This window comes from Macrotis lagotis, chromosome 2 (assembly GCF_037893015.1).
Source record: "Macrotis lagotis isolate mMagLag1 chromosome 2, bilby.v1.9.chrom.fasta, whole genome shotgun sequence".
Classification (NCBI taxonomy): Eukaryota; Metazoa; Chordata; class Mammalia; order Peramelemorphia; family Peramelidae; genus Macrotis; species Macrotis lagotis.
In genome coordinates this window covers 82,809,733-82,835,362 of record NC_133659.1, presented here as the reverse complement: position 1 = coordinate 82,835,362, position 25,630 = coordinate 82,809,733, and the positions used below count along the sequence as shown (strand labels likewise).

At 32.2% G+C, this 25,630-nt stretch overlaps 1 pseudogene; it reads right to left on the bottom strand.

Moving 5' to 3' along the window:
- Nucleotides 1-25,630, bottom strand: part of LOC141511899 (DNA-directed RNA polymerase III subunit RPC6 pseudogene) — a 119,571-nt pseudogene that overhangs the window by 29,602 nt on the left and 64,339 nt on the right.

Below are 25,630 nucleotides of genomic sequence, written 5' to 3'. Positions count from 1 at the left end.
TATATATATATATATATGTGTATATTCAATTGGGTATAGGCATCTGGAGTAAGAAGGAGGAGGGGGCCAGGGGGAAGGTGGGGATGTGAGTGATGGAGCAGAGGATGAACCATGGGGGGAGAGTGGTCACATATATAACACATTTTCTTTTTTACTTCTTGCAAGGGGCTGGGCTTGGGTGGCCTGTCTGGTACCATAGGGCCAGGTGGATGCTGGGCCTAAGGGGTGGGGGTGAGGGGGCTCAGGGCCTCTTGGCCCCAGGGCCAGGGATCTGTCTGCTGCACCACTCAGCAACCCTACAGCAGAGTCAGAGTGAAAGGAGAGAGAAAATATAGTACATGGTGGTGGAGAAATACAAAAGGAGGGAGTTGCGATCAGCAATGGCAACGGCGGAAAAATATGGAAGTAACTTTTGCCATGGACTTATCATAAAGAATGTGATCCACCCACGACAGAGTTGTTGGTGTTGGAACAAAGACTGAAGCACATTTTTTATTATTTTTATTTTGGGGAGGGGTTGTAGGGCAAAAGGGGCTGGGTGGCCTGTCTGGGGCCACATAGCAGGGTGATTGTTGGGTGTCTGAGGCTGGATTTGGACCCAGGTGCTCCTGACTCAAGGGCCAATGCTCTGCCTTCCACCCAGCAACCCCTACTATTATTCCTATTTTATTTTAGTTTGGGTCTTTTTTTCTTTTGGGGGGTTTTTTACAGGGCAGTGGTGTTGGGGTGGCTTGCATGTCACATGGCTGGGTGATTGTTGGGTGTATGGGGCTGGATATGGGCTCAGGTGCTCCTGGCTCCCGGGCTGGTGCTCCATCCATTGCGCCACCTGGCCATACCTTCAATTATTACTATTATTATTTTAATTTTAATTTTCTCTCTCCCCTTCACTTTATCACTCAACTGAGTCTATATTTTTTGGGGGGGTTGCTTTTTTTACTCTTAAACAAGAATATTTTATTAATGCATTAAAATTATTTGTACAAAATGAGAATAAATAAACATTAAATATTTAAAAAGTTGTATGTAAATTCATATGGAGAAATAGAAAGTCAAGAATTTCCTGGGATTTAATGAAAAAAAGTGCAAAAGAAGGGGGCTTAGCCCTCCCCAATCTAAAATTATATTATATTATAAAGCATCAGTCATCAAAACTGGCTGGTATTGGCTAAGAAACAGAGTGGTGGACCAGTGTGGAATAGACTAGGTGCAATAGCAGGGAACAATTACAGTAATCTGCTGTTTGATAAACCCAAAGAGTACAGTTATTAGGATAAAAACTCCCTCTTTGAAAAAAAACTACTGGGAAAATTGGAAGTTAGAATGGAAGAAACTTAGATTAGAACAACACCTTGCACCCTATTCCAAGATAAGATCCAAATGGATAAAGGATTTAGACATAAAAACACAATACTATAAGCAAATTAGATGATCAAGGACTAATTTACCTTTGATTTCTACTTTCTAGGATAAAAAAAAATCAGTTGTATAATAGTGAATTCAGGAAAAAGGGGGATGTCTTATGGAAAGGACGGTGAAACTTTACAGAAATGTCCATTACATAGAAGTCTGTTGACATGACATGGTTGTCCAAAATGCCAAAGTTATCTTAGGCTACATAACTACAGGAAAGAAAGCAGGCAATGATTGGTGTTTTGCAATTTGCAATTTGTATTGTTTTTTTGAACTTCATTTGATATATATTGACCTAAGTTAGATGCAGCATGTTTTAGACATAATATCCACAAAGGAAGTTAATCTGAAAGGTAAGGGCACAAAAGATCTTACTATAAGGCCAAATGAACTGAAGTCTTTTTTATGGATTGTACAGAAAAGGGCTACAGAATAGTAGTTTTCAAGTATTCATAAAGGTTGATGTGGAAGAGGGATTACAATTATTTTATGAGGTCATAGGAGGAAAAATTAAAACAAAAGAGTACATTTCAACTGTATACACAGAACCTTTATGATTCTTAGTATCAGAGCTATTGATAGATGACATTTATTTCTGAAGGTATTAGAGTTCTTCATTCCTAGAGAACTACAAGCAAAGACTCAATAAACATTTCTCAATAACATTGTAACTATAGCTATTTAATTTTAAGATGGCCTAAACGGCTTCTGAAATGTTTACCAGGGCTGAGATACTATTTCATACATAGTTTTAAAAAAGAGAAAGTATTGTGTCCTATGGAATTATTCAAACAACGTAGCTAAAAGTCTAAAATTTGACCCAGGAATTCCATATCTAAATATATACCCCAAGGAGTACATGAACAAAGAAAAAAAAAGAAAAGATAAACATATGTTAAAATAAAATAATCATTTATTGGTTGAGTCTTTCATACTGTTTCTGAAACCAAGGGAACAATGGTAGGAGCTAAGGATTCAGATGGTAAGACTTGAAAAGGAAAGAAAACATAGATCAATTTGATTTATTTCATCAGTGACACTACCACCAGGACTTCCAATATTTTTGTCAGGGTCACATAAAGTATATTAATCTACTCAAGGATGACCTTCAAATCCAATTAATTTCTAGTTAATGGAACATTCATTGTTCACACAGTACTTGAAATTCCCAGCTGGTTTCTTCACTTAAAAAAATAATAGCTGAAAACAGAATAAGTGAACCTCATACTAGAGAATAATTTAAATTGAAACCTAATTTATTCTATTTAAAAGGAATGACTAACTTTCAGAACTCTGAGAAAATTGTCATCATATAAAGTAGTGTTTCGTGAGTCACATTAAGGTTTGATAAAGCTGAAACATTAACATCCCCAGACATAACAGATCAATGTAAACAACAGCACCAAAAACAAAATGGCAAAGTCACCTAATCTTTCAGATAACTTTCGTATTACCAGTTGATTTAATAAGCATATTCTTTTTAGGCAGCTAAGTGATGAATGGAATAAAATGAAGGACTTGGAGTTAGGAAAACCTAGTTTAAATTATGCCTTAGACACTACATGCCATTGTGTTCTTGAACAAAGCATTTCACTTTTCTCATGCTCAGTTTCCTTATATGAGCAGAGGGAATAATATTACCTATTCCACAAGTTTATTGTGAAGACCAAATGAAATAATATATGTAAAAGATAGGGTAAAGATGAAAGCACTATATAAACTTTTTTGTTATAATTATTCTTGTTGTTGTTTCTTGGCTGTGATGGTTAATGATGCCCTGACAATTCTTTCAGGTCCTGTACTACTCCAAGCATATTTGCTTAAAGAGTAGAAATAGCTTTGTCATTCCTTCTTTGTATCCATGGCTTTATACATAGGTTTACATTCATTAAGGATATTCTTTATTTTGAAGGGAACTAGAAAGAGCTTGTTGTAGTGAGAGGAGGGAGAGGAGACTGTTTGTTTGTTTTAGCTCCAGGGTTTAGGACTAGCAGAGCCATACATAGAAATCTCTATTGTTAGAAAATTACCAGAGCATGGAGAAGTAGCATCAAGCAAATTATTTCCATAGTGATGGACCAGAACACAGTCCATTGCTTGAGAAAAATTCTCAAACACATTTAATCTAAAAGACAAATAAATGTATATGTATCTGCTTTGCAATAGAGTTTAAAAGAAAATTCTCAAAATTAAAATCTTAGACATTCAAATATATGTGTACATATATAATTTCATTGATATGATTTCTTAAATATAAAATGAATAATTACTATTTGGTCTTTCTAGTATATTATTATGTAGAAATTAAATAAAGTAATTTAAAACAATTCAAGTATAATTCCTACATTAACAATTACTATCAAGGATACCTCCATCCTCTCAGGCAACCAGGCTCATAACATAGATGTAATCCTTGACTGTTCACCCTTTCAAAACCAGTATCCAATCTGTTGCCAAGACCTGTGAATATTATTATTGTAATATTTCTCACGTATACCTTTTTTCCCTCTGATACTTTCTTCACCCTAGTGCATATCATCATCTCTTCATGCCTGGACTATTACAATAACTGACTCCCCAGCTACAAGTCTCTTTCCACTCGAATCTTCCTGTTATTTCAAATTGCTCTTCCTAAAACATAGATCTAACCTATGTCTTCTGCTCTCAATAGTCACTTTGCATTACACACACATACAAACATACATATGTGTGTGTGTGTGTGTGTGTGTGTGTGTGTATAAACCCTCTTGTTTATAAAGTCCTTAATAACCTTTTATCCTAATTTTTTTATTCCTCTTACACTTTAAACCTAGAAACATATATTGTCATCTAAAATCCTCAAACAAGAGACAGGAACTCTTGACTTCTCGTGTTTTTCACTGTCTATTCTTGGCAAAGACACTTAACTAATTGTCTAACTAATAAAAGCAGTTAAACCCCAGAGTTTTGTGAAAATATTTTCAAGCACATAGTATGGTTTATATAGAGAGTGCTTAATAAATGCTTATTTCCTTTCTTCCTTAAGTTATGTCAAAATTACAGATGGTGGCAATATGGTTCTGTGGGTATAGAGATAAGGTATGTGGTAAAGGCATGGAGACCTTAGGAGTCAGTGACAGGGCAGAATTAGGACTTTATCTTTGGTAGATTGAGGAGCTGTTAAATCCCATCTTATCTAAGCCATGGAAGGAACAAAGTAGCAGGATGAATTTTTGGTGGTCCTGGTCCAGGGAATTAAAGGGAAGAAGGCAAAGGTGGGAATCCCATTCCATATCCCACAGTGATGGTAAATCTTCCAGCTGCCTTGTAATGGGAGTCTTCAAGCAAAGATTAAATGGTGACTTCTCAGTCATGATAAAAAGGAAATCTTTTTTCATGTCTACATTGATCTAACTGTACTTATCCAACAAACAGAATCTGTGATTCCAAAGTAGAATTCCATTTCCACCCTCGAATTTGCTCCTTAAGTACCTATTAATTCTTTTACATTTGCAGAAAAGCATGCACTTCTTTTACAAAAAGCTTTAATGCAACTTCAAATATGCACAAGATGATCTTTGGAAAAATTCCAATTTGGAAATCTTTGAATGAGAGGATTCTTTTCCAAGAATTCGAATGAGGGAAATTAGGTATGAAAAAACAGAATTATCCTAAAATAGAAAATCTAGTAGCATAAAAATCTATTTCATTGAGTGAGTATTAAATATGACATAGTTTTCAGTTAATTGCCAATAAATGATGCAAGTTAGCTTTTTTTTCTTTCAGCAAAATCCACAGGCATTAAAACTTTTGCTTAAAGAGATTTCAGGGGGTACATAGATTACTTTATTCTTAATTCTTAATCTATTTTTAAAGCCTAAAGGCTTTGAGAAAACTTTTTTATCCTTGGTTGCTTTTAATTATACAAGTTTTTTTTTTAAATGAAAATTTAACAATTGCTTGAGTCCTTACCAATATTCACTTTAATTCCTTTATTCATCTAAGTATAATACTCACTTACCTTTTCCCCACTATAGTTATATACATAATGCCTAAAGCTCCATGGCTTATTGCATTCAAACTGCCTGCACTGAGTCATCAGGATTTATAGCAAATATCCTTAAGGTCATATTAATGGAATATGCCTTCCTCAAAAAATGCTTTTCATCCTGAGGTTCTTAAATGATGAATATCCTTTCATTATATTTTCGTGGAAATATCATCTAAAATAACTTTCTATTGAATATCATACTTTAAATGAAATCTTCAAACGACCATCAATTAGGTGTATTTGCTGTTAGCCACTTTCCTATTTCTAATGATTTTTTAAACAAAATATACAAATAATATTATAGTAATCAAAGGAAATATCAGTTTGGCTGAAAAATAACTTTCCCATTTGCTAGGAGCTGTTTGTGGGTGTTTGTTTTGTTTTATTTTAAAGACATATGCCCACACAACTGATGTTTATTTTTACTTTCTTCCTGTTAAAATTCTCAGTTTTATGTGAAGTGGATGATACACATTTTAGTGAAACTATCATAAACCACTGATGAGATGATCAACAAAATCTAAAGGAAAAAATTTTTAGTTGATAAATGCCGATTTAAAAACCAGTGACAATTAAGCTAATATTCTAGTTAGGTTAAGGAAAATTGGCAACTATTTCAAAAATGCCAGAAAATATGAGTGTTTCATATTTTGATGTGTAAAAAGTCTAGCTCTGAAAAGCTATCTAGGAAGAAGCAAAAATTAGCAGAGACAATTATTCAGTTAATGTAAGATCCCAAATAATTGATTGAAAAAGAAAGGGAGGAGAGAGATTTTTAATATAAATTATCATGATACGCAATTAACTTAGCCATTGTTAAAAAATCCTAAATGTAAAAACATAATCAATGTTTGCACTAAATAAAAAAATTAAAAAGTAAATGAAATCTCGTACAAATCATTTAACTTTAATACAGTGAGATGTCTATGAGGAAACTGAGTCATTGTAGTAAGAAAATTCTAGAAATAATAAATTAATAGAATTTCAATACACAAAAGGAAGATGTTCAATTACATTCCATATGCATTAGACCACAAATAGAATAGTTGACTACAAAATGGGTACTATAGCTTAGGAAGAATAAATAATTAACTCTCATCCAGAGGAAGAAAATTTAAAAAGCAAAGAACATAAGGACAAAATTAAGCATATGTTGTTATTTATACTGAAGAAAAGATGATTCAGGGACAATGCAAATCTTGAAACAAATGAATGATAGTCATGTGAAAGAAGAGTTAGTACTATGCTTATCCCAGGAGAGCAAAACAAGGATGAATAGGTGAAATATAAAAAAAAAAATTAGAGGACAGGACAGTATAAGTAATAACTTTTCATTAATTAAAACTACCCTAAAATATAATGTACCACCTTAGAAAAAATTGACTTTTCCATAATTTTTAAGTGGGAGGCTAGATGAAAGGAGTTCTCTATAGAATTCTTGTTTCAAATAGGATACAAAAAATAACATCGATATCTCTTCATACTCTAAAATTCTCAAATTGACTTTTTAAAAGACATACAATGATTTCAAAATATGGTAAAGTTGTAGTTACAATCATTATTTTAGATTGATTCCAAATTAAAGTAAAATATAAACTATGATTGAAATAATGTTAATCAAATAACATTTCTTTTCAAAAATTAATTTTGCACATACTTTATCAAAAATGCAGTGCATAAATTGAAGTTTGCCATTATAAATCCTGCCTCAAAGATGATTATATTATATTACATTAGGGAATTCATTGAATGCATAAACAATTATATCCATAGAATGTACGTTATGATAATTTATAATTTCAAGAGAGATGGGAATAAATAATAAATGTATGAGTTCTGTTGTAAAGAGACATAGGGATTCCTTAGGACAGATGTGAGGAATGAAGTGCATTCTAGCAATTTTGAAACAACTGCACAAAATTAAAATGGCTTTTTACACCAACTATAATAATAACTTGAATACTGATAACTGCAATTTCAAAAGGACTTTCAGTCTATTCAATTATTTAAAAGCTGACAAACAGAGAATTGAGGTAAAGTAAATATTTTTCACTTCAAATGATTTATTTTCCTTTTTGGTGGTCTCATTAGCCAACATCTATTATAAACATCAATAAAGCATACCAGCGTTTTCATATAAGGTAAATACATTATTCTTAAATGTAAAATAAAATAAAATGTTACCCTAAAACAAGCAGGTTCAAAACATAATGAATAAATAATCCAACTAGTAAATATTTTTCCCTCTAGATATTACACAGGAATTTCAAGAATGAAATAGTCTAAAAAGAATATAAATGGTATGCTTTCATGGTAAATTCCAAATATCACCTAATTTCCATTTTCTAACTCTTATCTTTTATCACATACATTCCTAAATGAAAGCTAAAGCAGATACCTGGAAGATAGTTTCAAATAAACAGTTTTTTTATTTAATCCTTTTTTTAAAGAAGAAAAAGAATTCCAGCATAGTATGCTAACTGTTTAATCTTAATATCATAAGAGCTCAATTGTTATTTCCCCCCAGCATTTTTTTTTTCTTAATGAGATTCTTAATAGCACAGTTGCAATGTTGTAATCCCATAAAGAATTTGGATAAAATGCACCCTGCTGGTCCTATTACTTTATCTAAAAATGCTAATGAAAACCTCAAATGGTGAATTTTCATTTCTAAGTCTAACAGTAGACAAAATTCCATTTTAATTACACATGTTGTATTGTTCTATTACCAAAATTTCTTCTTGAAGAAAAAAATAACCACATGTATTATTTTTATTCCAAATTTAATTTGAATCTAAGCATAGTTTTCTTTCCTCTTTCAGTAGGTCTAAAAAGCTGAGAGGAATTGCTATTATTCTTGAAGCTCATCATCACAGTTGAGTGAGTATGTTGGTAAAGTGGGAGAAACAGAACTTTAATTTTAAAAAAAGCTATCTTATTATATAATTTTGCTATCTCTTATGCTTCCACCCCCCTTAAGGATATGATTTCTCTCTCACCACATTCAACTTAGATCAATGTGTACCATGGAGTCAATGTAAAGACTAGCAGACTGTCTTCTGTGGGGGCGGGTAGGGGGAGGGAAGCAAGATTAGGGGAGAAATTGTAAAATTCAAAATAAATAAAATCTTTCTTTTATAAACAAACAAAAAAGTCAAGTGTCTGAGGCCGGATTCAAACTCCCTTCCTTCTGAATCCAAGATCAGTGTTCTAGTGTTCTATTCACTGTAACATCTAGGGGGCCTTAAGTAGAAATATACACCTTGAGAATAAGGGTATGTCTTATCTGTGCTTTGTTATTATTTGTTGGCACGTATTTCTAAGTATCTGCTTTATTTTATATCCTGATAATTCAAAGTGTTTTTTCTTTTGATCTAATCAAGCAATAGAAAAAAGAAAACTTTCAAAAGACTTCGCTACATTCCTAATACCCACACGAGAAATTGCAGAAATGAAGGACAGATAAAAAAAGAAATAAGAGACTTTAAACCTGGGGATAATTTCTCTACCAAAAATTTCTAGAATGTAATTTAAATGCTTTATGAGAATTTTGATAATTTTGAGGAAACCAGTTCACTTTGTAAACTTTTAAGAGATCTTTTATTGATCATGATATTAGCATAAGAGAAATTTAGTAAAATTCAATCATGTGTTATGTTTAGAAGTTAGGAAAAGAGTACAAGAGAAATTAGACTAAAGGTCCTATAAGTTTAAATAAATCCACAATTCAGAATTTAAAATCCTTTTGTTGCTTACTGCTTTTAAACAAGCAGCCTGAAGATACCAAACAAGCCCTATTTATTATCTCCTAAACTGATGTTGCAAAATTAAAGATAAATTCCAAAGTGCTCCCAGAAAAAGAAAAACTTGTTTTAGAGAGAGGAAGCAACTTAAAAATAAGTAAATGTAAATGTTTTCTGTGAAGTCCATGATAAGTAAAGGTAAGAAAATAGAACAAAAGGACTTAGCCTTTGAGTTCTTTGGAAGGAAATAGAGAAAAACTAATGTTTAGAACCTTTCGGGAAATTACAGTCCTCATCAGATACAATTTTTTTTCAGTAGTACAATCCCTAGTAGATCTAATAGTGCTTTAATAACAATATGGAATGATGATTAATTATGATGGACTTGTTCATTCGAACAGCAAAATAATCAGACATTTCCAAAAGACTTAGGATGAAAATGCCATTCATATCCAGAGAGGAAACTGTGGAGTTTAAATGTAGAACAAAGATTACTATCTTCAGTTTTTAAAAGTTTTCTTATGTTTCGTAATTTTTTCTCTCTAAATTTTTTCTTCTGTTTGGATTTCATTCTTCTTTCACAATATGATTAATACGGATCTATGTTTAGCATAATTAAACATGAGAGCCTATATTAGCTTTCTTTCTGTGAGGAGGGGGAAGAAAAGGAAAGAGGAAGAAAAATGTAAAACTCAAAACCTTGCCAAAAAAAGATGGAAGAAAACTACTTTGTATGTTGTTAGAAAAACAAATAAATTCAATTTTTTTAAAAGTGAGAGAAACTGAGATATTAGCAAAAATATAAATTATCTTCTTGGAGTTTGCAATAGATAACAAGGTCTTAGTCTGAGGCATATTTTCCTATATTTTAGGAGACAAAGTCCAAATCAGGGAAAGTTTAAATAAAATCTCATGGCTTGTGATTTAAAGAAAAATCATCTCAAGAGAAATGTGGAAACATTAAAACTCAATCTAGATGAAGATGGTGGTGCTTTTCCTAGAAGAATTTTGAATGAAGCCTCTAAACAAATCCTAAAGTGAAAGAATCCACAAAAAATTAAAAATCAGTAAAACAGCTTGTCAGCAAGATATTTAAGCAGAAATGCAGGAAAAGGTCTGTCTCAGCTGGGTAAAAGGTTCATGTAGCCCAAGTGTAGATGAAAAAACTGGGAAGTTTAAGCTACAGTCCAATTTAGATTTCAGTGCAATTCTGATGCCACCTCTCAGTAACTCAGCAGAAAGAGTCCTAAACCCAACTTGGATAGCAAAGTTCAAGACCTAGAATGCTATAATGACATTAAGCTACTCTAGCAGAGGGAATAAATCATGAACATCAGAAACACCAGAATGGAAATCCAGGGACCAAACCCTGGCCCTAAGCACAAAAAACTTGGGACTGAACCCCTACAAACCTGGAACAGACCTCAACAATCAAAATGAGCAAAAAAACAATAAAAACTCTAAAAGCACTAGCCATTGACAGCTTTTATCCTAATATGGATGAAAAACATATCATCTCAGAAGAGGAAAACTAACTACATATGAAACCTCAAAGAGGTTTATGAATTGGTCTCAAACCCAAAAAGATGTTGTGGAAGAGTTCAAAAGGGATTTTATAAAGCAAAAAAAAGGGGGGGCAGCTAGATGGCACAGTGGACAGAACACCGGTCCTGGAGTCAGGAGTACCTGAGTTCAAATCCGTCCTCAGTCACTTAATAATTGCCTAGCTGTGTGGCCTTGGGTAAGCCACTTAACTCCACTGCCTTGCAAAAATCTAACAAAAAAAAAAAGCAAAGAAGAAAGGAAGGTGAAAAATGGAGAAAATAAAAGTCATGCAAATTAAGAAAAACTGACTGAAGGAAACCTTAACTTTAAAAGTAAAATTCACCCAATGGAAAAAAGAAATCAACTCCACAAAATGTAAAATTTATCAACTGGAAATGTAAACACAAATGCAAACAGAAGAAAATGAATCCTAATTAGACAATCGGAAATGAATGACTCTATGAGACACCAAGATTCTATCAAGTAAAACCAAAAGATGGATAAAAGAGAAGAAAATGTAAAGTACCTCTTAGGAAAAACAACCAACCTGGGAAATTGATCCAGGAGAGATGATTTATGAATTATTGGTACCTAAAATCCACAATCAGAAAAAGGGTCTGGACAATATCTTGCAAAAATTTTTAAATCGATTCCTTTAAATTTTAAACAAAAATTTAGCAAAGAGATTATTGCAAGTTCTCATTAGGAAAATATGCTATACAAAACTGGACTTTGTACCAGATGCTAAATTTGTTTAAGAAAATAATGGGAATAATTGAACATATAAGTAAAATTTTTAAGTAACAGAAAGTTTTATTAAGTTTTTCTGTAGTATGTTATTAATTACATAAATTTTCTTAGCCTATAAATGAAATGACTAAAAGTTAATTTATCCATGAAGTTTTTATCCTCAAAGATCTTACTGAAATCCATGGGTGGATGACATCATTAAAGACATTGATCACGAGTTTGAAGAGAGAAAAATATCTATAGAAATCTCACAAAAGGTCATAAAATTTTTTCAGCCAACCAATCAGATTACACATTAAGGTGTCATTGATTATGATTTTCTAACCCATCCATGATAAAACTGATAAAGATCTAATTAGTAGCAGGACTGCTGTCTCCTTCTACATATTTTATGTTATCAATATAATATAGACATATAAAACATTGAGATATCACCCTTTCCAAAATATCATAAGTATAAGAAATTATTTAACTCTCTTATAGATATAATCAGACCAGTTTCCTTCCTTCTCAGTACAATCCTTGAGTTGTTTATGCAACTGTGAAAGCCAAACTTACAGATGCAATTAGAGGAGGTCCAAGTTGTTTCACAGTCTGCCTTCAGATCTGTAGTTGGAGAAACAGAGTTTGAGGAGGACAGAAGTAAACATTTAGACTTTCAAACCATATATTTATACATATATATATATATATATATATATATTTATACATATATATATATATATATATATGTTACATATGTAATATATATTCCATATACATCCAGATGGATTCTGAATAGAGAGAAAAGCATACTATGTTTACTTTTTAAAACTTCTTTTATATTTTTTTATTTCTTTCTCATGACTTTTTCCTTCTTAGTTCTAATCCTTCTTTCACAAGACAACTAATATGGAAATATGGATTAAACAGTATTTTAATATACAGTCTATATAATTTGGATTGTTGCCATGGGGAGGGAAGGATGGTAGAGTAATAGTAAAATGTGAAGCTCAAAAGCTTACAAAAGGATGAATGTTGAAAACGATCTTTGGTTGTTATTGAAAAATGAAAAAATAAATGATGTCAAAAATTAATAAACAATCTTGGCAGAGTCAAGATGGTGGAGCAGGGCAGGGACTTATCCAACTCTCACGCAAACTCCTCCAAGTAAGCTTAAATTATGACTTTAAACAAATTCTAAAATGTCAACCCACAACAAATCCAGGTGAAACAATTTTCTAGTCCAAGTCAATTTAGAGGATTGGTGAGAAAGGTTTGTCCCACCAGAGTGAGAGAGGTATGTTGTGCAGCACAGACCATGTTTCTATGATCTACCCCATCAAACATGCAACTGGATTACACATTCAGTGGCATTGGTAGCTTTGGCATTTCCAGACCTTTTAGGTCCAAGAATGCCAAGGAAAATTTGGAAGCTCTGCAGGAGCTTCTGGCCTCTTTTGTGTGAATAGTTTATACTATTCTACTTCCTTCTTTTTTACTCCAGTAGGCTTCTCACACCTTAACTCCATCTTTTTAATGTACTATGCCTTCACATCCCACTTTCACTTGTGCACTGCCTACATTTCCTCCTTCTAACTTCCTTAATAAATAAGAAAGAATGAAAGAAGAGAGAGAATAGAATAGATGGGAGTGAGGGGAGAACAGGATGGAGAGAAATGCAGTTAGTAACAGTAATTGTGGGGGAAGTATTGAAACAAATTTCCCCAATAAAGTCCTTATGTCCCATACATATAGTGAATGAGTCAAATTAAACAAAATATTGAGCCTTTCTTCAATTGATAAATGATCCAAAGAGGTGACCAGCTTTCTAATGCGGTTATCAATGCTAGTTATGGTCATATTTTTTAAAATTTTATCTAGAATCCAGGTAATCATGCTGTTGTGAAATTGAAGTGCAACACCAATGAATAATTCTCTAGGCAACCAAATTCTGGTAGAATTTTCCAGAAGCTCTCATGACTGAAAAAAATCAAAGATTTTAGTCAGAGCTATAAACACTATGCACACATTTGTTGTTTTTATATTTGGTTCTGGATCTTATGATTAGAAATAATTGAATTCATGGAATCTTTTGAAATCAAAAGACAAAGTAGTGTAATGACAGAGGAAAAAAGTCCTTGGGATTTACTAATGGTAGTATATGCTGGATGATGAACCAGCAAAGGAGACTAGGAGATAGCAGTAAGTTGAAGGAGACCCAGAGGTGAAAGAGAAGTCAGAAGTTCTCAGTGAGTTAACTATTGATACAGTAAAAAAAAAAAATCTAAAATGATACAAATAGTCAGAATTGTTAAGGATCACCTCCAATCAGCTGGCCACAAAAACTAATGAAGAAAAAATTACAAGCTGCCTTCTGATCCCTGTGATCCTTTAAATTCTGTTTTATGATGGTACTAGAGTGATAGAAAGGTGATAAAGCAATAAAACTATGTATTATCCCATTTCTTAGTCTGACTATAAAAATAAATTAACTTTTAGCATGCTAATATAAAAGTTTTATCCAATTACCAAAAGTTGTTAAAAATTTAATAAAGAAAATAATTCTTTATAAAGCAGAATTAGCAAAATGAAAAAGAGGACAAAGTTTCATCAAAGAAAATGTCTTTAAAAATTAGAAGAGAGCAAGTGCAATCTAATAACTCCCTGCAATATTAAGAAACAGAAAAACAAAGATCAAAAAATGTGAAAAACAGAATAAAAAAATGAAATATCTCATCAGGAAAAACAGTTGAGCTGAAAAATGAATATAGAGAGAGAATTTAAAAATTAACGAGTTGTCTAAAAGTCTTGATCAAAAGTTCAAAATATCAAGAAATTATAAAGGGAAACTGCTTAATAGAACAAAAAGGTAAATATAAATTAAAATTTCAAGAACTCCAGAATAAAAAATAAAATACTTCAAGTGGTAAGGAAGAAAGTATTCAAATATTCAAGAACCACACTCAGAATTAACACAAAAATTGATAGCAATAACTTTAAAAGAGCAGAGAGCTTGGAATGTGATATACTGAAGAAAAATCATAAGAAGTAAGATTGCAACAAATAATGATATATATCTAGTAAACTGAGGGAGAAATAGATATACAAAGAAATCAAGGATTTGTCAAGCATTCCTGATTGAAAAAAAACAGAGTTTAAAAGGAAATTTTTCTTTCAAAGACAATACTAAAAAAATCCACAAAAAGCAAAGCATGAAAGAAAAAGTATAAGGTACTCAATAAAGCCAAACTGTTTGCATTCCTATTTAGAAAGTCAATACATGTAACTTCTAAAATCTTTATCCTTATTACATTAGTGCAAAAAACATACACATACACACATAAATATATATACATATACATATAAAGAGGGGGATAATGAGAAAAAAATTGATTATGCTAGTACTATTTTTTAAAAAAATGGATGAGTAACAAAGGATGTGATGGTAGACAAGGGAAGGAAGAAGAATGGGGGAAATTTTCTTAAGTAAGTGTAAAAGAAAGAGCTTTTTTAATGGAGAGGAAAAGGAAAAAAGGAAGTATAACAATGCTTGAACCTCATTAGCATCTGTATTGATTCAAAGAGGAAAATGTATGCATATATAGACACACACAATCACTTAACTGGGTATATAAATCTATTTGTATTCAACATGGATGTAGGAGGGGAAAAGGATAAAAGAAAAGGAAAGTATATAAAATAAAAAGTGAGAGCAGAATGGAGAGACAGTGGTCAGAACCAAAACTTGTTTTGGAAAAGGGGGAACTATAAAAATAACATAAGAAAATAGGATGGAGATAAATATAGGTGTGAATGGGTTAAAATCACTCATAAACCAACAGTCTATAATGGAATTGATTAGAATCCAAATGCCCAAATATTTTATTTATAAGAAACACACTTGAAACATAGAGACACTCAGAGTTAATATGACTGGAGCAAAATATATTATGCTTCAGCAGAACTATAAAAAGAGTAGTGTAGGAAGTATGATCTCAGACAAAAGAGAAGCAAGAACAGGAATAATTAAAAGATACAAATTGTGGAAGCTACATGGTATTAAATGGTACAATAGAAAATAAAATAATAATAATGAAAATAAAGTAACAATAAAATCAATTAATAATAAAATAAAAAAATTTGCACCGAACTCTTAAAGGGAAATTTAAGTGAGTTACAGGAGGTAATAGAGAGTAAAGCAATATTAGCAGAAGGTATCAACTTATTTTTTTAAGAACTAGAAAAACTAACTATAAAATAAATAATAAAGAAGGAGATGAGTAGATTTTATAAAAGTTAGATATAGTAAACCTATGGAGAAAATTTGGAAATAGAAAAGAATGCACCTTTTTTTAGTGATGTGAAATAATTTTAAAAAATTGATCTTGTATTAGCACATAAAAACCTCACAAGCAAATGCAGAAAAGCAGAAATATTAAATGTACCTCTTTCTGATAATTATGTAATCAAAGTTATATTCAATAAAGGACTATGGAACTATAGATTAAAAGTTAATTGTAAACTAAATAATCTAATCTTATCGAATAATTGGATCAAAAAATAAATCATAAAAATAATAATTACATTAAAGGAATGACATTTATAAGACTACATATAAAAATTTCTCACAGGAAACAAAAAGTGTACTTAGGGGAAAATGCCATTCTAAATGCCTTCATCACTAAACGATACAAGAATCAGATCAATGAATTGTGCTTTCAACTAAAAAATATATAAGAAACAGAACAGATTTTAAAAATCCCCAAAAAACCCCAATTAGAAATTCTGAAGAAAGAGAGAAATTAGTAAAATTGGAAGTAAAATAATGGAATGTTTAGCTAAAAACTAGAAACTGATTTTATGGATAAAATAAATTAAACCATTGACTTATTTGATTTAAAAAATAGTAAAAATAAGTAACAATTTTCCAAATTGGAGTCAATGCATACCAATGAAGATGAAATCAAAGCAATTATTAAAAGTACTTTTGTTCAATTAGATGCCAGTAAAAATAAAAACCTAAGAAAAATGGATTAATATTTACAAAACTGTAAATGACTCAACATAATATAAGAGGAAATAGAATACTTAAATAACCCTATCTTAGAAAAAGAGTAATTTAACAAGTCATTAAATGAACTATTTGAGAAAAATAATCCCAGAACCAGATAGATTAACAAATTCTATCAAATACTTACAGAAGAATAATCCAAATATTATCTAAACTATTTGAAGTAATATGTAAAGGAGTAATACAAAATTACTTTAGTAATAATATGCATTGTGCATTTATGCAGGCACATATATACACACACACAAACATATATATATATATATATGTGGTTGTGTGTGTTTGTGTGTCTGTGTGTGTGTGTGTGTGTGTGTGTGTGTGTGTGTGTGTGTGTGTGTGTGAGAGAGAGTGGCTGTGATTTTTTTAACATCTAGTTTCCTAAAAACTTCTCAATTACATTTTTAAAATAGTATTCATTTTTTTTGACTTCCAAATTCTCTTCTTCCCTCCCAACCCTTGTCCACCTCTTGAGAAGATAGTATGATCTTGATTATACTTGTGAAATAATACAAAAAAATTTTCCATATTAACCCTGTTGTAAAAGAAAGCAAGCACACACAGATAATTAAGAAAGTAAAAACAAGTATTTTAATTTAAACATTTAGAGTTAATGAATATTTTCTGTGAAGGATGATAGCATTTTCTATAATTGGTCTTTAGAATTTTCTTTGATCATTGTTTTAGTTAAGGTAAATAAGTATTTTGCTGTTGATAACGATTATAGTTCAGCTGTTACAGTGTACAGTGTTCTCGTTCTGCTCACTTGACTTTTCATCAGTTTATATAAAACTTTTTTTTCTGAAACCATCCAACTCATCATTTCTTATAGCACAATAGTATTCCATCAGAATGACATGCTATTAATTGCTCAGTGATTCTTCAGTGTATATACATTTCCTCATTTTTAAATTCTTGCCCTTCAGGAAAATAGTTCTAAATATAAATAATCATAATAAATATAAATCAAATAAGTATAAATAAAAATATATCCACATATAGATAGAAAGATAAATAGATAGATAGATATACTTATATACCCTTTTCCCCCTTTTCTTTGATCTTTTTGGGATACAGACCTAGTAGTGACATTTATGAATGATAGAGTATGTGTACCGTTTTGAGGACAATTGAAAATTGTTATCCACAAGTCCACTGACAATACATTAGTATTTTTATAATTAATAATTAATTTATTTTTTCAAGTACATACAATGGTAGTTTCTACCAATCATTTTTTGCAAGGCTTTGAGTTTTTCAATTTTTCTCCCTCTCTCCCATCCCTCCTCTGTGCCCCTGAAAGAAAGCAATCTGATATAACCTTTCATTTGTTATTAAGCTAAACATAGATAAAAATTGAATGTGTTGTAAGAAAAGAATCATATCCAAATTGAAGAAAGAAAATATTAGAGGTAAGAAAATTCTTAATACAAGAAATAACTTTTTTAAAATTAAAGATAATAAGTTTGGTCTTCATTTAAACTCCACAGTTCCTTCTCTGGATGTGTATGGTATATTTCCATCAAAAGTATTTTAAAATTGTCTTTCATTTTTGAGCTGTTGAAATGAACAATTCCATATGGCTGATCACCACCCAGTGTTGCTGTTAGTGTGTACAACAACTTTCTCGTTCTGCTCATCTTATTCTATATCAGTTCATGCAAGGCTTTTCAAGCTTTTCTGAAATCCCAACCCATGATTTCTTATGGAATAATAATGTTCCATCACATACATATACCACAATTTGCTCAGTCATTCCTCAATTGATGGGCATTTCAGTCTCCACATTAGTATTTTTAATTTTCCAATTCTCTTATAATATTTTCCATTTTCTTTTGTCTAATAAGAAGAGCAATCTGATAGGTATAATGTAGTATCTCCGAGTTGTTTTAATTCGCATATTCTAATTAGCAGGGGTTTGGAGGCTATTTTATGTGACTATGGATACCTTTGATTTCTTCATCTGAAAGCTACCTGTTAATATTTTGACCATTTACCAAACAAAGAATGTCATATTATTATAAATTTGATGTAGTTTTTTATATATTTGAAAAAATGAGAACTTTATAAAATAAATTTCCAATTTCCAAAAAAATATTATTTAGTACTTCATTTCCCCAAATATGAGTACAAAACAATTTTAATATTCAAGTTTAACATACCTCATCGAGAAAGTAAGCAAGTTGATATAGATTATTGATGTGTAATCATACAAAATCTTTGAAGAATAGTCATATTGTGAAAGAAAATATAGACAAAAACAAGAAAAGAAAAAAGTGAAAAAATATATACTTCAATTTCTGTTCAGATAACATCAGTTCTTTTTCTATAGATAGATAGTCTTTCAGTGTTTTTGAATGTCTGGGATAGCTAAATCATTCAGAGCGATCTTCTTACAATATTACTGCTACTTTGTACACAGTACATTTCACTTTGTAGTAATTTATATAAGTCTTTCCAGGTTTTTCTAAGAGCATGCTGCTCATCCTTTCTTATAGCAGAATAAAATTCTATCAGAATCACATAATACTATTGGTTGAACCACTTCCCAATTGATGGCATCCCCCCAATTTTCTATTTTTTGCCACCAGAAAAGAACTACTTTAAATATACCTTTGAATCCTTTTCCTTTTTTATTTTTGGGGTTTTTGTTTGCTTTTTTATTTCCTTTGGTATACAGATTCAATAATGGTATTCCTAGGTCAAAAGGTATGCTTGCTTCTATAGTCTTTAGTGTATAGTTCCATATTGCTCTAGAAAATTGTTGAATCATCAAACAACTACACCAAAAAAAAATTAATGACTCGTTTTCCCCAGATGCCTCACAATATTTTTTCTGTTCTATTAGTCAATCTAATAGTTATGAGGAAGTACAGCAAAATTGTTTTAATTTTCATTTCTCCAATCAATAGTGAGATAAAGCATTAGAGATAGCTTTAATTGCTTCATCTTTAAACTATTCATATCATTTGATCATTTAAATTTGACTCAGTTCTCTATATGTTTGGAAAACTAGACCTCTATAAGACAAACCTGTTTTGACTTTTTTTTTTTTCAGTTACCATTGCTAACTATATTTCTTTCCTTTCCATCCACCCTCTTTATTCTTTCTCTACTTTCATCCTGTTCCCCCTCAAAAGTGTCCTGGTTATGACTAACCCTTTCCCTAATATGCCCTCCCATCTATCACCCCCCCTTCTCTTAATCCATTTCCCCTCCTACTTTCCTATAGTGTAAAATAGATTTCTATGTCCTATTGTGATGGTATGTTATTTCCTCTTTGAGCTAATTCTGTTGAAATTAAGAGTCATTCCCTCCCCATTATCCCCTCCATTGAAATGGATTTTTCTTCTCTCTCTCTCTCTCTCTCTCTCTCTCTCTTTTAGTTTTTGCAAGGCAATGGGTTTAAGTGGCTTGCCCAAGGCCACATAGCTAGGTAATTATTAAGTGTCTGAGACCGGATCTGAACTCAGGTACTCCTGACTCCAAGGCCAGTGCTCTATCCACTGTGCCCCCTAGCTGCCCCTTTTCTTGTCTTTTTACGTGAGATAATTTACCCCATTTCTACCTCTCCCTTTCTCTTTCTCCAAGTACATTCCTCTCTCAACCCTTATTTTTATTTTTTTAGATTTAATACCATTGAAAATATGTAAACTATATGTTGATTCCAACAACTACTCCTTGTATTTCCTGATAAAGTAAAAGTTGCACTCAAGGAAACTGAAATAAGAAGAGTAGCTTATCAAGAACCATGTCCCCATACAGTGCCTATACTAATTCAGTGACATGCAATTTTGTGAGCAATGAATATTAACTTATCAAGTTTTTCCTTCACGAAGGAAAAGATACCAATGATTAGAGAAAATATGATTAATCATTAGCTTAAAAAGCTAATCAGAAACATAGTATGATTAATCTGTCTAATTTTTATTTATACAAAATTTCAGGTAGAAAAATGTTGAAAGATAGTAAAAGTATCCAAAATTTTTTGTTTGTGTCTACTATCAATTTGAAGAAAAGCATTGAATCAATTCTATAGAATGTTTTTGTGGATTGAAGTGAATAATTTATTTATTAGTATAATCTTACCTCCCAAATGAGAGAAGAGATAGTTATACAATTGCTTTAAAATGAATTGAAAACAAAAAATCAATGAAAACAGTAAAATAATATATTGCCTTAAAATATCTTCTCTTAAAAAGTGTCATTCAGGTACATTTTAAAGTCACATGAAATTATTTGAAAATTCTGTGAGCAGAGAAAATGCATTGTTTTATGGCTTTGATTGACTAAAAGTCAGGTAGCTGTATATTGAAAAAAAAACTTGGGATGTGTTCAGGAAAGACCAGTAAATCTGGTGAAAGGGATTTTGAACTCTTTTCAGGACTGTTTTCCACCTATGGTGTCCACCTGATCCACCTAACTCTCACTTGTGATTCCAAGATGTAGCACGCACAGCAGCCATATCTTGGTAAACCATTTTGGAAGTCTGTCTAAATCAAGTTGAGGGTAACTGAAGGGGTCTCAAATTCATTGATGAGTCAGAGGAGTGGAACTCAAGCATGTGGGCTCCAATAGCCATGAAAGCAACTGAAATAAGTTATGTGAAGTATTTTGAACTTGGTAAGACATTGAAGATGCTATGATATTCACTACATCTTGAGCTACCATCAGTTGTCTTGACTCTGTCTTACCAGTGGACTGTGATGACTCTGGAAGAGAGAGAAGTGGAAGAAGATATCATGCAACTCTGCCTCACTTAAATACAATTTACCCATGATAAAAAAGGCATCACCCAGAACATTTTAGCATTTTTTCTCAGGCCTGTGGTGACAGACAAGTGATGAAGAAGCAGGTGAGCATAGAATGGAAGCTGCAGTCATAACACTATACACAGATAACCCAGTCCATATGTTCCTCTTTATTGGATTTTGGCAGTCACCTTGATGTCTTGAGCAGCCCTTTAATTGCATTGCTCACTCTCATCTAGATCAAAGGAAAGGGTTACAAAAGTTGTCCCAAAATTGTCTGCTTAATAATTCCTATTGAAACAGGCAGGGATCCAATTCTGAGGTTGAAATCCAAAAAAAATGAACAAAAATTTCTTCAAAGATGATTCCACTCATTATCAGTACACAGAGTGTGTGCACACTCTTAGACAACAAAAATTCACCACACCTGAAAGCTGAACTTTTGTTACAAAGGAATTCAGCAGGCTATTACAACCAATTTAAAAGTTAAAATTATAAATTTAAATTTTTTAAAAAAATGATTGAAAATTGCACGCCAACTTACTGAAATCAGAATTGGATATATATTTTTCTGGAGTTGCTACCATCATGGGTATCATAAAGCAGGTATAGGTTTTGCAATCAAAATCAATCTAATCAACAAGCTTGTAAGCCTGCCAGAAAGAGTGAAAGACAGGTTCATGCTAATGCAATTGCCACTTGTAGGAAAATATCACATCATCATCATCAGTGATAATGCTCTGAAGATGACAAACCCTAATGAGGACAAAGAAAAATTTTACATAGATCTGTAGAGCCTTATCATTAATGTTCCAAAAGAGGATAAGCTTATAATTCTGGATGACTTTAATGCTAGAATATGCTCAGACTACCAGACATGGCAGGAAATCCTGAGAAGGAATGGAGTTGGAAAAAGATACAGAAGTGCTCACTTTATACAGAAGACTTGAATCTCATGATCTTCTCATCACAAACACTCTTCTGTTTAGCTAAATACCATAAAACTTCATAGGTGCACCCTAATAGCAAACATTGAAATTTAATAGACTATGACATTGTAAGGAAAAGATATAGGATGGATGTGAGAGTGATGAAGTCTTTGTGTAGCATAGAATGGTGGACTGGTCATAGACTTTTCATCTCTAAGATAAATATTTACATTCAACCAAAATGATGACTCCAAGGCAAAATGACTTACCAGAAGAATTAATCTCAAGAGATTAGAGTGGTTCTCTGAGCAGTAGTTTATGGCTAAATTGGAGGGAAAGCTGAGCCAACACACAGTTGGCAATCTTGCAGCAGAAAAGGAGTTGGAAGCCTTGGCAGGTTTGGTGTACAGCACTACATTTGTTTATCTGGGTCAGAAAAAACACAAACATCAAGACTGGTTTTATAAAAATGATGGGGAAATAAAGAAGCTTTTTAATGATAAAATGAGAGCTCCACTGAGTGGAGCTATCCACAGGAGGATAGTTCATCCTCTTCTAAGAAGGCTGTATTTAATTCCATCAAAAATAAAATGCAAGTGAAGCTTAGAGTGATGCAGGATTGTTGGCTAAAAACAAAGGCTGGTGAAATTTGGTTTTATGATGAGAGTAACAATTCAACATCTTTTATGATGCCCTAAATTCTATTTTTGAGCCAAAGACCTATGGTGCATCTCAACTGCTTCGTACTGATGGTAGTGACATGATCTCAGATACACGGACTAAAAACTTCCATAGTGTTAATAGATCATCACCAATCAGTGCTGAAGTCATGAACCTCAGGTTGAAGTCAAGTCCTTCCATAGCTAATATTCCAATTGAAATCAGTTTATGAATGGCATTAGGCTTTATAAATGACATTAGACATTAGATTTTCAAAGTGCCTGGTGCTGATTCTATTCCAGCTGAGAACTACAAGTTAGGGGACTCCATTGCTCATACAAAAGCTGACTGAAATTTTTCATGTCATATAGCAGAAGGAGATGATCACCAGGAGTTTAAGACTACCTCTATCCTTCATCTCTATAAATAAAAAAAGAGATAAATTTTCCTGTGACAATCACAGGACATGTCTCTCTTAGGTATTACAGGCAAGGGTCTTGCCAGAGTCTGCCTCAACAGGCTGATACTTCATCTGATAGATGGCCACCTCCCTGAGAGTCAGTGGCTTCAGAAAGCCTCAAGAAACAGCTGGTATGGTGTATGCTTTCCAAAAACTCTAGGAAAAAATGCCAAGTGTAGAACAAAAGTCATGTATAATGCTCTTGGCTCTGACCAAGGCCTTTGATACTGTCAGTTATGAGGAGTTGTATAAAATTATGTAAAATTTTGTTTTCTCAGAGTTTTATCACTATTGTATATCATTTTCATGATGGAATGCTTGCCATGGTTCTATATAATTAATCATGTTCTTTTCATAATCACCAATGGAGTGAAGCAGTGTGTCCTTGCTCCCAAACTTTTTAGGATGATGTATTCAGTCATTTTGTTAATGAACACATCATCAAGGTCAACTACTGTACTGCTAACAAACTTTTCAGCTTGAAAAGGCTTCAAGCCAAGACGACAGTGAAGAGAGTTCTGGTTCATGGTAAACAGCATGGTGCTGTTTACAGAAGATTGTGTACTTAATGCAGCCTCTGAAGCTGAGATGCAACAAAGTATGGATCACTTCTGTGCTATTTGTGCCACTTTTGACTTAATGATCAATATCAAGAAAACTCAGGTGGTCCATCAGCCAGCACCACACTATCCATATGTGGAACCATCAGTTACAGCAAATGGAGAGGTTTTGAATACAGTGGATAAATTCTCGTACCTTGGCAATTTAATTTCCATGGATGTGTACATTTATAATGAGGTAGAAATACATATTAACAGAACTACCTCAGTTTTGGGGAGTCTCTGAAGAAAGATATGGAAGAGAAGAGGTATTCGATTGACCACCAAACTGAATGTCTACAGAACCAATGTGTTAATTTCATTGTTTTATGCCTGTGGAACCTGCACAGTCTACCAGTCCCAAGCTAAGAAATGTAATAATTTCCATATAAATTGTCTTAGGGAGATTTTGAAGATCACCTGGCGAAATAAGATACCAGGTCAATCTAAACTGTCAAACATTCAAATTCCACTACAGAAAGCAAAACTCTGATAGACTGGTCACATTGTTAGAATACCAAACAGTCACTTGCCAAAAAAATATATTTTACGAAGAACTTACACAGGGCAAACATTCATAGGAGGTCAGAAAAAGCAATACAAAGACACACTCAAGTTCTCTCTTAAGAACTTTGGAATTAATTGAATGACATGGGAGATACTAGCATAGGACTCTAAGTGTGGCATGCCCTCATTAGAGAAGGCGCTGTTCTATAGAAGCAAAGCAGATTTGAATAGTTCAAAGGAAACAGAGGATGCCCAAGTTAAGAGAATCCATCCCAAATGCTCTCATGGACAATTTGTGCCTGACCTGTGGTAGAGCATTCCAGCTCACATTGGTCTGATCAGCCGCAGTTTGAATCTAGTCAAAGCTTCCATACTTACTAGTGTTGTGATTTGACCCATTAGTATCCATTTTTATTCTTGAATAGAAAAAATATATATATATATATATAACATTATGTTCATATATATGCATATATAATATATACATAAATATGTGTATGATATGAATTTATAAACATATAATTTATAAACATATAATTCATGTTACTTACAAGTAACAAATGCATAGAAGCATATAATTTATATTTCCTTTGCAAGGTGCTCCAGAAACTATTAGATTATATTGTAATGATTGAATTGGGGTTGATAAGAGTACAGTCATTTAAATGATCCCCAAAATTTCAGCCTAACAATTTAGGGAATTTGATATATCTAGGAAAGCTAAAAAAAAGCTGTGCATGTAATAAATTCTGATAAATATTTGCTTAATTGAATTTGTATAATAGCATTGTATTATGATCTTTTTATATGATATATATATATATATATATATATATATATATATATATATATATATATATATTTCAATTACTCTTTGATTACCTGTAATTTTCAATTACCTTTTCCAGAACCATTTCACTCCATGGCCTGATTCAATAGAAAGCAGGACTTTAGGTGATGTTCTTGACCCTTGAGTGTGATTTCTCCTCTCATAACAGTGAGGCACCTTGGAATTCTAGCAACACTGGACAAAGAACCTTCTATGATATCTGGGGACAAAATACCAACTGACCATATACTAAGCATGACAACTTTTCAGCAACATCAGTTTGAAAACACATTTAACCCAATTTTTCTCTCCATGGTCTAATCAACACTATAGTCTTTCCACTCAGACCTTCAACCATACTCTT